The 14,973-nt window shown below is 45.2% G+C and overlaps 1 protein-coding gene across 2 annotated transcripts in view; it reads left to right on the forward strand.

Annotated features, from left to right (window-relative positions):
• Syn1 (Syntrophin-like 1) overlaps positions 1-14,973 on the forward strand; it is a 215,633-nt gene that overhangs the window by 103,664 nt on the left and 96,996 nt on the right. The window lies entirely within an intron of this gene.

A 14,973-nucleotide genomic window follows, 5' to 3' on the forward strand; every position in this document is an offset into this window, starting at 1 on the left:
GCAGACTCTTTTCTCGTGCTAGGCACACGTTTCCGTCGCAGCCGCGGCAGCAGTGAATGGACGATCGGGTGTGAGTTACAGCTTACACACAGTGAGCTCATTCGTGATTCATTTAGCTGGCTACCGGCCAGCCCCGGTGCGTTCGACCGACGGTCGTCGTTGTTTCATTACCGCGAGTCCGTCGGAGACACGCCGCACCACCGTCCTCTCGCTGTCTCTTCTCTTCTTTTTCTAATTTCCTTTTTTTTCCTCCGCCCCCTCCGTACACGCCAGTCCTGAACCAGTCCTGGACCACCGATTAAACGTCGATTTTCTACATTTTCCCCGGTCGATTCTGACTGCCGCGATTTGCTCCGACGAGACGTGTCCCGGGTGGCAATAACAGAAAACCGTCTGTCCTATGGCGCATTCCATTTTGTTCAAAGGGAAAAAAGATGGTTGATCGACGCGGAGTTTTGGATGGAATTTTATCAGAAGCTTGCTCGTTAAACATTTCAGCTCTCTAAGGATTACGAACGAGATTATTCGTCAATCGATTTTATAGATTGACAATATGAGAAATATTATTACGTATTTGACCAGATTTCTGGAGGAAATTTGAAGTTTAAGGGTGTAATAAACTGTGATGTGCTTCCAAAATTGTAGCCGATCCAACATGCGAGTTCGTAAATCGATTAATCGAATGGATCGTCATATCGTCGACGAATTGAGCGTCGGACGTATCCGCGCTCGAGATAACGTAATGCCGTTCGAATGATTCCTCGCGCCGAAGGGTGCACGATCGAATCGGAATTATTTCCCGCGACGGATTGAGTTGAACCAAAATGTAATTTTCCTAAAGCCATCTGCGCGCCGCGCCGTACATTTCCCCCTCTTTTTCTTTTCGCCATCGCGGTGGGATCGTGTTCCCGGGGGATGTTAACCCTTCCCAGATCTAAAACGAGATGGAACCATCCTCGAAGAAAGGGTTCTTAACCTTTCTCCGTTTTTTAAAATAAAAATTTAACTACGATTACATTTGATATGTGTCTTGAAAAAAATTAGTTTATTAGCTTGAACCTAAAGATCTTTTATTCAATCTTAAGAAGTGAATAAAAATTTTATTGTTTGGGCGTAAACGCCGAAGCACCTGATTGCAAATAGAATTTTGTTATCGTGCTTCAACGGAACATTATACACGATACTATGTATTAAAGGTTCTTAGAGAAACTGCATAAGCATTCTCGAGGGGTGGCAACAGCCACGATGCTTGCGATTGGGGGTAGTAGCGTCGATAAAATTCCTTTACATTACATTACTCCCGATATGCGCGTTCGATCTCATAACGCTAATGTATCGCGTTCACCCCGCGGCAAAACACCACAGTATTTCTGAATTACGCCAAGCGGAAGGTTCATCTAATAGAAGTGTTACGACAAATACCTCGGCAAATGAAAAATAATGATCAAGTCCATTATTTAATGAACTTGGATATTTTCGGAAAAATCCGTTGTCTCGACTTATTATCCCTTAAGCGCGTTTCTCACTGGCCGGCGGTGCCGTTTCGGCGCCGAAACGCGAAATTCGGCCAGTGGGAAACGCGCTTTACGGTGATGAAATTCAGTTCGCTCAGGCGGAACCGTGATTTCAGCTCGATATCGAGATAGACGGTCTAAGTGAAAGTTCTCTCTAACGATCATCGGACTAATGCGAGACGTCATAGCAATAGCCTCCAATTAACACCGACTCGCTCGCGGCCCGTGTCAGCGTGAAATAATCGGCGATGTGTACATGACCGTAAACCCATGGTGCCGGTGCCTCGTAAACGTCGTGACGGTCGCGTAAAATGTAACCCGTGACGACACCAAGGGATCGACACGAAGGGTCGAGGGATGCGGAACGGCGACGGATAGGTACACGGGTGGTACAGATAATTAGTCGTCATTGTGGAAACGTTGCTCGACACGGGGTGAGTCGTCCGGCAGCCATTACCTTAATTAATGTTGACTCTTTGTCGTGAAACGATGACCAGTCTCGCCGTCGGGCTATGCTTCCTTCCCCAGTTTCGACGTGCTACTTTTACACTTACTAATCATCCACCACGATTAAAAATTTTGCAAGGCTACCGTCATTATTAAAATATAAACATTTATCAGTTAAGAAATTGCATTTCAGTCAGAAGTTTTTTTTTATTATTTAGCAACTGTAATCTCGGTTTTAATATTTCACGTCTTTTTCATCGCTCGTTTCCATTTTCTGCACATTTAACTTCGTACTAAATAGATAAAATCCTCAGTCTGGTCATTACGCAATAAAATAGCACAGCTGCAATTAATTTATTACTGTTTGAAATATTTATTTGCTTTTACTAACATCCTCTACAAGAACGTATCGTTTTATTAAAGAGCCAGGGGGAGGGGAGCAGGAGTTGGTCGGGGGTGGATATGCAAAATATACTCGACATGCGAAGCTAACGTCCATTTTATGCATCCGGAATGCCTTCGAAGCTATCGACCGAGCTCGGTACACGCATACGCGTCTAAATCGAAAGGAGCGTCCACCCCAACCCGGTTCACGCGCGCGGCTGGGGAAAATCCGGTTCGAGGCGAATCGATTTCGCGAACATCTGTTCTCGTGTTCCTCCCGAAGGAACACGAATCGATTCCGACTTCCGGCTGGTTTGAGATGGATCAGTCGAGCTCTAATGACCGGGAAAATGGATGCAGCAAGTTTCCGACTTCGTTCGTTGTGAAGGTAGCTCGTGTTCGCGCTATAATGCGACGTCGCGGGGGAATAATTCATATAACAGATACGACGGTTGTATAGGAATTATTGGTTCTGAGCTAATTAGTATTTTGTTGATTAGGGATGTTGAACATTTGTACAGATATGACGAATACCGTTTGGCAAGAAATCATGGAGCTCGAATAGGATTATTCCGACGGTAGTGTGGCGCGAGTTTCCAACCGGTAGTCGGGCCAATAAATTTCGTTCGCATAAAAAGCGTCCCCTTTTCTGTCCACCCCCTCGTATTCTGCCTGTTGAGAAAAATGAGACAAACTCGATCGATTCCAGCCTCCCCGTTACCTGGCGAAACTTGTCCGGTCACCGACAAGGAAGAAATAGAGACTCGAAAAAAGAGACGACGGAAGATAGGGAGGGATCGGAGGAAAAAATTTTAATTAGAGACATGAACGAACGCCTTTTCGTAACGCCAACGCCGAGGGTTGGTACACGTGCGGGCGAATGATGACAGGTGTGGCGAGGGTTCAAAAGGGCCGAAGGAAAAAAGAAGCAATGGGTAAGAGGAAGGGTACGAAGACGCCATCGTCGATCAGTTAAAAGCGTGTAATTCGTAGCCGCTCGATACCTTCGCCCCTTTATCGTTTAAATACCATGCAAACATGCCCCAACCTGGCCGGGGAACTCGGCCTCGTATCGCCATCGCATCTGTTCGCGATCCACGCGATCCTATGCCTCGTTTAAATTAATTTCCGTGTCGATAAGCGTAAGAATTCTGAATTTTCTCCAATCCTAACTCTTGAAACCTAATTGAAATATTCGCAAGTTTCGCAGTTAAATCTGCGTCGTCACTGCTGAAACGTAAAGTATCCTCCGAAGAAAATTGAGATTTCTAGAGAAATCGCTGAAGATACCCGTTGGTGAACGGAGCGCGAGATAAAACTTGGACAGGTTTGCGAAGTGCAGTCACGTCTTCCCTTTAACCGCGCGTCCGAGCGCGTAATTCACGCGCAACACCTGCAATTACTCGCGAAAATTAAATGTACACCCCGTTCATCTTTTCGTGCCGCTCATCTACGAAGATTCACTGTTTTCTCTTGCCACTTTCCACCCCTTTTAACCAACCTCGTTTTCCCTCCTGGTCGTGCAAAGGATCGTTACGTGCCAGAGAGCGCGAACGGAGTTAGCTGGAAGCGGCCGTACATTCAAATGCATGATATCGCGTGTGAAACAGCAGTTACGGGGGTCAGATCTGCATAACTCCGCTGCGAACACCCCCTGAGGGTGCCTTACCTATGCCCGCGCGCATCGAAACTCGGTCTGTCCTCTGTCCGCCCGGCCCCAACCCCCCACGCCCCCTACCCTCTCTATCTAACCAGCCGCTTTGCATCCCTGTTCTCCGTTTCCGGCCACGCTAAAACTGATTCCACGCCGACTTCCGCCCCGCGATTTGTCCCTCCACGCTCGCTCGCCCATTCTCCTCTTCTCTTCGTCCGTTCTACTGGTGTGAACGACGCTGTTGAAGGGCGGCAAGTGTCGCGTTCGAGGAGAATCACCCTCTTCACGGACTTTACTTATCTTGTTCATTTCTTGAACGTTACAACGTTTGTGATTCCCAATTTGCTTATAAATATATTGAATTAACAGTAATACAAATATACAAGTAATAAAATTAAATAAGATTTTTATCACAAAAAACACGAATAATTTCTCATTTATAGTCGCGCCGAGTCTCGCGTTGATGAATTCAATATTCAAAATCTAGCAGCACATTCGATACCAATTTTTTTTTTACCGCTTTCATTTCCACGCATTTTCTCTTCACTTTTAGATTCGCACGCCACCCTCGAATTGCTTTTTTCCGCGAATTTCCCCGAAAGAATGCACGGGATGCTCGCAGAACGCGCGCGTTCGTTAAACAGCAATTATCGTGCGGCGCATTTATAATTAACGGGTGCGCAAACACGAGGGGGAGTGTGCATTTCGATATGTACGGGGTGAACTGCAAGATCGAATCAGATTTTCAGTACTTGTGAATAAAGGAACACCGAGGGCGCAGACGAATCTGTACTTGTCTTTCCTATTTTTAAATAGCGCTCGACATTATCACAAATAGGAAAGATATTGATTTAATTAATGTATTGGTCGTCGGTGATCTCGTTCACTCGGTCCACCCAGTGTGAAGCATAATCCCGGCCGCGTTAATTTGATTTCACGCGATTCCCAGTTTGCCCCGGGACTAATTTCGCCGGGGGGATTCGTCACCGGTCGTCCTCGCTGGGCTTATTTTCTCAGTAAACCGTGCAACGGGTATGCATCTATCGCGAAGCCGAAAATGTTGGTCTTTGATCCGGCAGATATGACACGATCTCGCTTGGAAGACCATCTACGGAGGAACAATCGATTTTCCCCATACATTTTCGTTCTTGCCATACCACCGCGTCTCGAGGGTAAACATTTTCGAATTAGACGGCTTACGAGCGGTCGTAAAATCGTCGTGACGTTGAATTGAAAACGAGATGAAGCGTACCCTCGACATACAAGTTCGATCGAGAGCCGATAAAAATGTTGTATAGGTCCGTGACCCTCGATTAATGTCAATGCGTTTCAGTAACACCTATAGATTTTTTATTTTATTTCCAAGATATTCGAATCTTTACACGTTTATTTAGCTTTACCAATTGAATCAAAACTAAAATGTGCATACTGATTCAATGTTTGTGCAATACATACGAAACAGAATACAATTCTGAGCTATGTTCGTAATTAAATCCTTAAACTGTGCATTGAAAATTGTAAATGGTCGGTGAAAAGGAATAGCAACAAAATTCGCATAACACTTTCATGCATGCATCGGACCGCAAAAAGATACACAGAGATGCGATTTTAACGGAGAGTCGATTTGTCAACGGGCGCGATATTGATACCGGTGTGGTGTTTAAAATGGCTAGCCGAGTTAATCCATCGTTTGCGATCAGCCCTGCACGCGCGTATTTTATCGCGGCGCGCGTGAATTTTCCCGTTTATTTCGGCATTTCTGCGTTTCCGGTAACGAGTGCGATCGTAAATTCGCGTGAATTCTTTCTAATCGCTTCCGCTTGTTTATGCCGCGCTGCTCTTGTTCCACACAGTCGTTTCTTTTTTTTGTTTATCAGTGCGATCAATACCATCGCAATCATTTTGCGCTTCATAATTTATTTGCTAATACTACCCCGTCTTTGACAAAAATTGCATCGTATATAATAATTTTCGTATATTAGATGATATTGGGAATGAATTTTTATTGACAGATACTATTTTTTTTAATAATTTCCAAATCGGATTGAGTGTATGTAACTCGGTTCGCTTTTTCGTACTATTCGGACAGCAGTGGTTCCTACTTCCTTTCCGCTCTCCCATCCCATCGTCATAGATCTTTCATTTAGGTCCGATTCACGCTTAACGATAAATTGTGTTAGGTTCCTTTTCTACTGCACATTCAATATCTTTGCTCGCTTCCGAGCGTTTGTCATTTCGTTAAGCTCTGAAACTGATAAGATCTGTATTAAATTATGAAGTCGAATATAAAAAGCTGGCATTCTTTCTTAGATAATAAAAACTCATTTTGAGAACGAAAGTTGTGGAGGATAAAAATGATTGATTATTATTTTTCAAATTGGAATTCGGGAGACGCATATGCAGGTCTAGATCAATGTACCTCAACACCTGGAGCTCAAAAAGCCGAGACGAACAATCGATGTCATAATTTAATTAACTAGTTGAACGATGGACGTTAATAATTTTACCAATTTATCCATTTGTTGGCTGTCCTCTATTTTTCCCTCGCGCGCCTTCCTCTCCCGTTTTAACACCGCGAGCCATGAAAGCGAATGCCCGAGAGGGGGTTGATTACGGCGATCGTAATCGAAACGCTGTTTCCCTCGCTGGCTGACCGCGACACGCCCCCATTTTTCTGATTTTGATGGATCACTCCTGAGAATGACTGCGACGATCGCGGAGGTTTATTTGCCAATCGATACTCGGCCACTCTGTGATTAATTGCTCGTCGGTATTCCCGAAGGGACGTCGGGACAGTCAACCCCTGGTGTGTCTTTTGATTATTCCCCCTCCGTTACTAAGTGATTTTTCCTTACCGAAAACCGCGATGACCTAACTTAAGTGATTTCTATCTGTAATCATCACTTCTCCTGTTATATGATTTCTTTAAAATGGGGAAGATCAATTTATTTTCTTATACATTGTAAGTTACAGTCCAAAGAGTACTTTCAAGACGTTATTTTGTAGTTATGTAAAGTTGGAGAAGTTTTTCAAAGGCTGTATAGGAAAGTAAAGTCAGACAAAGAATACCATCTTCGTGCTTTGACAAACTTTAAACTCTGACAGCACTTCATAAGATTGAACGAAATAGAGAAAGCCAAGGTAAATTTGCAAATATGAAATTAATTCGAAATACATCTTTGATTAATAGACATTGATCATATTTTAGAAAATTTCTCTGAGCGAAAGTCTTTTTACAGATAAATATTCATTACAATATTTCGTACACCGAGGGGACAGAGGGTCTGGCTTTGAAATCAAGTATAAATTGTTCAATCGCGGGAATGGGGCTTTAAATTCATCTCGAACGTCGACGGATCGTGGCCTGAACAGAGGTTTCAGGGTCGCAAAGCTATTTTTTCTTCCTTATCCTTTCACCGCAGGCTTCGCAACGCCGGTTATCTTCATCTCGGCTGACTCTCGACGTTCCGCTCGCCACCTTAACTCGATTTCGTTGCCAGATTTAGGAGTTCGAAATATTCCGAGTCGGGAGACCTTCGGTTTCACGAATTTCCTGGAAGTACCACTAAAGGCGGCCCATTTCCGTGGTTCCGGGCGTGTCGCGAGAGATCCCCACTTTCTTTGAAAGAATGGGCAGGCGGGCGGCCGAGTCCTGGCTTGCACTGGAACTAAATTGTCTTTATTCCAAACGTTTCGCTCATCAGAATTCGTTTAATGGTTGATATATTTAAGACTGCAATTCTCACTGTTTACAATAAATCTGACCGAAATTATATTCTGTTATAAATTGATAAGCCGTCACTTTCCCTCTCGATCCTAAATTATCCATGGAAGCAATGTACTCGATTCATCAATATTTATATGCAACGTTAATGTCAGCCAAATGGACTTTTATTATCCGAACTCGACTTCAAATCTATTTCGAAGTAGAGATCCATTTATATGAACTCGGACTTCTATTATACGATTTAAAAACATGAGTGGAGTTAATGGACTCCTATTATTTTAGCTATCCAGTTACGGGAACTTATTATTTTCGTTGGGATAAATGGAGTTTTGTTCACGATTAAAAGCTTGGAGCATCTGCTGTGACATTCTTTTAATCGAAACAGACTCGAGATCAATACCATTTCGTGATTAACAAACCTAATCGAGACGCAACGAAAGGGCACATCGTCACGCGCGTCGGTTGATGGATACATGGGCGCGAGGTATATGATCTGGTTTTATATCGGCAGAGCCGGCGGTGCCGATCGTTAAAGCCGTTTCCCTGTTAATCCGTAAATGCCCCGCGGGTAATTCGGCTCCAGTAAAATGCTTTCTTCGCCGCGGCGCGCAACGGGCCGGCAACCGATCGTTATACGAAATACCCGGGAGCGACCGCAGTGAAACGGAACCTTCTAATTTGACAGCAGCCTCTTCTGCAACTGCGAGAACAACTTCTTCTCATCGGCTCTCGGCTCCGTATTCTCTGAACAATTTTCTTCTTTCTTTTTAAATTTGGCGTTTCATCGGCGAAATAAATGACCGATCGGTTATTTTGCGGCGTTGAAAATTATTGGAAAGGACGGTGTCACTGTTTCTCCGTTAGCGAACGATGACAATGGAGCTAGCGAACAATGCACCGATTTATCTCGCAGCCCCCCCTCCGCCGGTCTAGTCGACTATGTTCCGATAGTGCTATTCGATAAAAGCAATTATATTTAATTAATGAGGAGTGCGCGTGGCTGCGCTATCACGTTTCATCTCCGTCGTTCTACACGCCATCGTCGTGATTCAATTTGTTAAAAGAAGCGCAAGTATTCCATGCGTGAAAATTGCATTCACGGAGATAATTAATTGCGATTAGTACACGAAGAGACGTGCAACACGCGTGACTTACGCTTTGGCACTTTGTATAGAAACTGTCACAATATAAATCTCGTGTCTACGAGAGGTGAGTACATTTATGATCCGGTTGACAGCTAATTTTTTTTCATGAGTCATTATACGGTATAATGAATCTGTGAAAAGGTTTTAATAATGTATAAACTGAGTACTTTATATTATTGGACCGACGGTACTTTCTACATGGCGGAGTATATATTGACCCGTTCCACTGCGGAGCTGTGAACGTCAAAGAAAATTCCACAAGAAAAACAGCGCAAAGCCGAAAGCAGAAACCGGTGACTTAGACGTTCGGTGTCTTAATTCCCTCTCCGTTTCTCTCGTGGCGAAGCAAGCGACTCGTCTGCTTCTCAACCCTTGACCCGGGCGGGGTTGGCAGTTTGCTATCGGCGTTGTCCGTGTCGTTGCGGCGCAAAAGACGTAATTCCCGCCAATTAACAGCCAGGCGAGGCCAGGTCCCGATTCCGCTGCGTCAACCCTCCTCTCGTTTCCAACCCCCAGCTACTCCCTGACGTTTACCCGGCTTCTTTCACCGGCACTCAGACGCACCCCTCGAGCCACCGCGCGATGGCTGACCCACCTTTCTCGTCAACCGCCGCCCCCTCCTTTCTAGCGACGATTCTGAATCCCACTTTGGTGTGAGAACTTAATGAACACCACGTATATACGACTGCTGCTCACAAGTTCGTGTCGGAGTTTCCGATTCGAAGCGAATAAACTTTCCCTCAAGGAAATAAGCGTTTGAAAATATTCTTCATGGTAATGAAACTGTGCTTAATTACAATTAAAAGTTATAATTGCGACGTGTTCATTTTTTTTTTTTTTTTTCAAGAAAATACAGACGAGGAGGCTGATAACTTTTCATCAGCGGCGAGGATTGTAAGATCAAGGGTGGTACAGTGCGGTGTGACTCTTGGGAAAAGCGTCGAAAAGACGGCGAAATCGAAGAGAGGGACGGGTTTGCCGCGGCGCCGGCGGGGTTGAAATATGGACCGGGGCATAGGGTGGATGCTAATAACAATAATAAAGGCGAAATAAGAGGAAATGGGGCTCGAGAGAAATTCACGGTCTCGTAATAAATTCGGGTCGAAACAGCCGTTCCATTTGCGGCCGACGAACGGCGTGCAGCAGGCGGGGGATGGACTAAATGAGCAAGAGGAATGGTTACCCGTGACTGAATTCAGAACTACGTTTCTGGCCACTAAGCGGCTTCTTCCTCGACGGAAACAATTTGTCCATCGATGATCATCATTGAAACACTAAATCTTATCGTTTTATCTCGTTCCAATTGTTGGAAAAGTGAATCAGGGATCGAGGAAGTAGAAACGTATACTTTATACCTTCTATTTGACATTTGCATACATACATACATACATACATACATACATATATCGGAACGTGAATAATTTGAGGGAAGGAAAAGGATGTAAAAAGCTACAGAAAAGCGTAAAGGGATTGGAACGGACACAGGTCGGTGGAAGACGCAGGCACGCGAAGAATTTTGATTCGTAAATTTCTGAAGCGTCGCCTGGTGACTGGAGCTTCACAAAGGGTCAAGCATAACCTGCATAGCGACAGCCGGATTACGTTCGCACGGGATTGCAGGTACAATGCGCGGGTGCTGAATTTTATCGGTGTCCCACGTACGAAGAGATGGGAGGTAAAAATCGCTCGAGCGGTTTCTCACGACGGATTTCCTTTCTGCGTGGCTACACCGACGTAAAGCCATACCAAGTATGCCTTTATTCCTCGAGAAAATCGGACGGGCCGCGCTTCTTTTGTAAAGGAAAACGCCCGCACCGGCCTTTAGTGAAAATATGCTCGTAATATTCTGTCGCCATGGAAAATTCACCGGCGCAATGCACTTTTCCATAGGTGCCACCGTTTTTCATCGATTTTCTATCAAAAACTTTTCCTCCATCGAATCTTCAGCCTGTCCGCCCTTTGGTTAGTCCATGCTTTAGTGGTGTGGTCAATTTCAGTCACAAAATCGTATATAGTAACGTATATAGGGTTAATTTCGTAGTTACAATGAAGCATGGAGATTCTACTATATGGACAGGGTGACGCTTCCCGACGCGGTGACACGTTGATGTTAAGGATAAATGGGGCATACGTTCGAGTTAGCGCGACGCGAGGTGACAAACAAAAAAGAGAAGGCAGACCGAAGAGAAATTCCTGAAGAAAATTCTCTCGCGGCTACGTAGGCGTTATCATTTATTCAGCACCCTATTCTCTCGGCGCGGTTGATGTACTGCCGCCATTTCGCTCAAGAAACACTAATCACGAGTGTCGAGCACTCTCTTCTCCGCTCCGTCTACCCTCTATTCCATGGAGGAGCGGCCTCCTTATCTAAGTCGACGGAGCCGCGACATAATTCCAGATTACGTCCAGAGAACGACAAGCGTGGGGGATGATTTTTGTTTACGAACACCCAAGGCGCCACGTCCGGCAGGAACTCCATAAAGAGGATTTTCGCAGAAACTGACGTTACCCGCGACTTGAAGATTCTCTCTCCCGGTGAGAATTCACCGTTCGGGCTGTCGCGTCGCATCCTCGAAATGCTTTCGCCTTTTCGCGACTCTTCCCCATCCGAAATGTTCGAGTTATAAAACTTCCTTTTAATGCCTGCGGCCGGTAGGCCCGAGCCTTGCGGGTCTGCGTTCAGAGAAAGAGTAAGAAGAAGGGACAACGGACGTCTGAAATATTTAATATCGCGGAGTCCAGTTGAAAATCTGGCTCGGCGTTCCCCTACTTTTTTGTTCTCTTCCTTTCGACCCACCCGGCCTTTCTTCCTCCTCCGGAGTTTTAAACGCCGCGTGATTTATTTCGGGAGGAGCTGCTGCCTCGCCTGACTCCTTGTTCCGCGACGTCGCCTCGGCTACTTTATTTTTTTTCTCCTCGCAGACTTTCCCTCGGCACTCCCCGAAGCTGTTATATAATTTTACGCTCAGAGAAGCCGGCCGCTCGTGGTTACGCAACTTAAGAAAAGTCTTGATAAAGAAATTTACTTCCTCGAATAGAACCCCGGAGGTGTTTCAAATTTTGATTCCCGATTTTTAGCGAACGATACTGAATCTCGTATTACTAGATTTTATACATTCATATGAAATTCCGTGCAAAAAGTGTAAATAATGCGTAAATACGAAAAAGTATCGGTGTATAATATCAACAGCGAAATGCATATCACGATGGTCAAAGACCGGAAAAAAAATTCCTCTTGGATTTCATGTTTGTAATTGATACTATAGTTCTTCTGCATAAAAATCCACGGTCAATATATTATTGACAGATAATGTTATTTCCTAATATCCGATTCGTAAAGTCAAACACGCGTACGACCAATGCGAAGTATCTGTTTCCCCCTCGAGAACACTTAGCTATCCCATGTTCCTTGAATCGAACCCTGTCCTAAGCGAACGTGAAGGATATTAACATAGAAATAGCCGTTAGCGATATCAAAGGGCTTTGTAGACGTGGTACTAAAACGCCTCATCAGTCCCTTTTGCTCGCTTTTATCGTACGGCGCCGAGAATCAAGTATCGCGTCGACACCTCGTCGCTCCTATTACACGGGGTTTAATGGAGAACACGCGCTGTCACGTGGCATCGTCCAGGACGGGCGTGGAATTTCTGATTGTATCGTAACCGAGCGATGATCCAATATGTCCGTCTCGCACGCCGCTTTGCCAGATCACGCAAATACCCCTTGATTGAATCAGCATTCATCCGTCCGTGCGTGGAGTATTTTTCGCCTGATCTTGGCACCACGAATGTTTATCTTCGCCGTATTCTCAACTGGAGATTGTCAATCATTCTGTTATTCCGGTATTCAATCTAATTGTTGCCACGGGTGTCTCGTAAATGAAAAGGCCTGGTAGCTGGCACGGCGGCCACGTACAGACGCGTATACATATACGTCGTGCTGCGGTTTCTATTGAATTTATTTCGGAGGCTAGCCGGGCACGTCGCTGATTGCAGCCACGGCCGAAAGGGGTGGCCGGGTAAAGCTGGTAGGTAGGTACCTGGCCGTTTCATTCGCCGGTCACGTATTCCTGCATCATTTGCTATGGGTTTCATACCGGCCATAACTCTACGGATATATCCTCCGCCCATGCTCCCCGTGTCAAACTACCGACACCGCGATACAGCTCGAACAGTCGTCCTTTCCGCGGGTCTGCGAGAGCAGCATTTTGCGCGAGAGGCGCTTAATCCAAGGCTCATTCATCGAATCCAATCCGCAATCTCGTAAGATACGCCGCGCGGCGACAAATTAATCTTTACTCACGTTCAACGCCCATCCCGGCGCACCCCTGACTAAGCGCCTTTCGACATGCACGTCCGGTAGTATTAATTAGCACGGGCTTCATAATAATGATGTATTTTGACTATTCCTTTCTGTTTGATAACTCTTGAAAGACCGTGTTCTTATTGTTAGAATAGATTTCGTTCGCTTTCAGTTAGTATAAAATATTATAATTTAGGTTTCATTTATATTGCATAAAAATCCACGGTCTACATAGACAAGGAATTATCACGCTGAAATTGACAAGAGAATCGATGGACTAGACCTTCGTGAATCAATTGACCACGATCGGTCTCCCACATGTCTCTCTCTCTCTCTCTCTCTCTTCCTGCTACTTTCATTCTCCCCGTTGGCTGCACCCCACGGAAAAAGCGTTGCCGATCGAATATCAATGTCCCGGACGAGACTCCAAGAACTGGAAGAACTGGGCGTCCGTGGAAGGAGGGATGGTAACGTCGCAAAGAGAGCGGGGAGTTAATAAGCCGGAAGGGAATGCACCGGTAGCGATGAATAAATCGAGCGTGCCTTAAATCTTCAGTCAAATTTCAACGTTCCACTTTTTGGCATTCTTTGCATACCTCTTTTATCTACGATTTGAGTTAGTAGTAAAACTAGTTTATTGGAATTGATTAGCCCACTAGAGAATAAAAATCTGTATAGCCTGGACAGTTAAACAGTTTCGAAATAATCGAGAATAGAGAAATATAGACTAGTTCATTTTCTGTCAGTGTTCTCGTATTCACAAGTGCATTCACATGATAGGGTTTAGAATGGTTTATTAAAATAGACTAGGCTACGATCATCACGGATGCAGACTGTGCGTTCGAGTTTTTCGCCGATGCGTGTACCGTGCTTTAGAGAACCCCAGGGAATCCTCTCGCGTTACAACACGAACACTTGCTAAATCCTTTCGTAGGGAGTACGTGATTGTTGAGGAAACAACGGCAATAATGCCATCGTAAATTCAAATTATTACGGTTGCCGCAAGATCTTTGCTCCCGCCATCTCTAGAGCTCGCAGAGAACCGCGCCCTTTACTCCGCGGTTTTCCCGACGATCTTCAACCTCTCGTACATCCTCCAGAACAGATCATTAGTCCCGCGACTGCCAAATGAAATATCAGCATCGTTTCAACTTGACGTTTAAATAATAAAATTCATTGAATCACTCGTCCGAATACGAATATAAAATCATAGAGAAACTAAGATTTCTGTAAGAAACAATATTTGTCTTTGAAGCGCTAGTACGAATGGCTGCGGTTTACATTCGATCCTTGGCAATCGAAAACAAGTTCGTAGCGTTGCGCGACAGAAATCATCGAGATTGTTTGTACACGCGATCCGCGGAACACGTGTACGTAGCAACCCTCTCCTTTGGCCGTTTATCAGCGGCCACGCGACACACACCCTCTACCACTTTGAATGTAGAGCGCGATAAATATTAATGAGATAGGAGTCATCGCGCCAGGAATGGAAAACGGCGTTGCGCGGGTATAGACTGGTATGTGTTTGCCTAGAAAGCATGCAAGGCGACGCGATGGGACGCGGGACGAGACACACCACGCGCACACCCATGCTCACCCGCAGATGTGTACACAAGATTTACCGTCTTGAAACGCAATCTCGGCTAGATGGTTACCTGTGGAGCCGCGACTACGACGCGTGTGCTCTCCTCTATCTAAATAATTACGGTCTCGTGAACGACGTTCGCCGTTCCTCGACTACCGCCTGGCTTTCAGGCCGTGACTGCTGCTTTTTACCTTCCCAGATAAAGTACATTTTCA

Source organism: Ceratina calcarata, unplaced genomic scaffold (assembly GCF_001652005.2).
Source record: "Ceratina calcarata isolate Rehan_Ccalc_2016 unplaced genomic scaffold, ASM165200v1 scaffold449.2, whole genome shotgun sequence".
Lineage (NCBI taxonomy): Eukaryota > Metazoa > Arthropoda > Insecta > Hymenoptera > Apidae > Ceratina > Ceratina calcarata.